Below are 392 nucleotides of genomic sequence, written 5' to 3' on the forward strand. Positions count from 1 at the left end.
AATATTACTGTTATGAAATAAAGCTGATAGCAAACAGAGCAGGCAGCTTTTTTATAAAAAGAAAACGGGAAACTGTCTTGCCTTTTCAGTCCACTGCCCTTTAAATCAATTTTCTCGACGGGTATTAGAGTAAGGGCATGCTATGGCTGAATGAAAGAAAAGAAATAAGGGAAAATTGAAACACACCCACTTAGGTCTCAGGGTTATTTTTCTGCGAGGGATTAGGCTTAAGGAATTAGTAGGTGTTCGATTTCTGTTCCCATCTTCCCAATTTTTAAACCGAGGAATTCATTTCTTACGTAGCGGTAGCCATTTAGTCGTTTTTGATCTGCAATGTAATTTATTTTCGCCCCCGTCCGTTCCTTTGAAATGCCACAATATTCCTTTTATTC

At 38.0% G+C, this 392-nt stretch overlaps 1 protein-coding gene across 1 annotated transcript in view; it reads right to left on the reverse strand.

Annotated features, from left to right (window-relative positions):
• The window catches only part of LOC119592335 (fatty-acid amide hydrolase 2-B-like), a 12,903-nt gene that overhangs the window by 11,135 nt on the left and 1,376 nt on the right, over positions 1 to 392 (reverse strand). The gene's annotated exons all lie outside the window — the stretch shown is intronic.

This window comes from Penaeus monodon, chromosome 30, assembly GCF_015228065.2.
Source record: "Penaeus monodon isolate SGIC_2016 chromosome 30, NSTDA_Pmon_1, whole genome shotgun sequence".
In the NCBI taxonomy this organism is placed as follows: Eukaryota; Metazoa; Arthropoda; class Malacostraca; order Decapoda; family Penaeidae; genus Penaeus; species Penaeus monodon.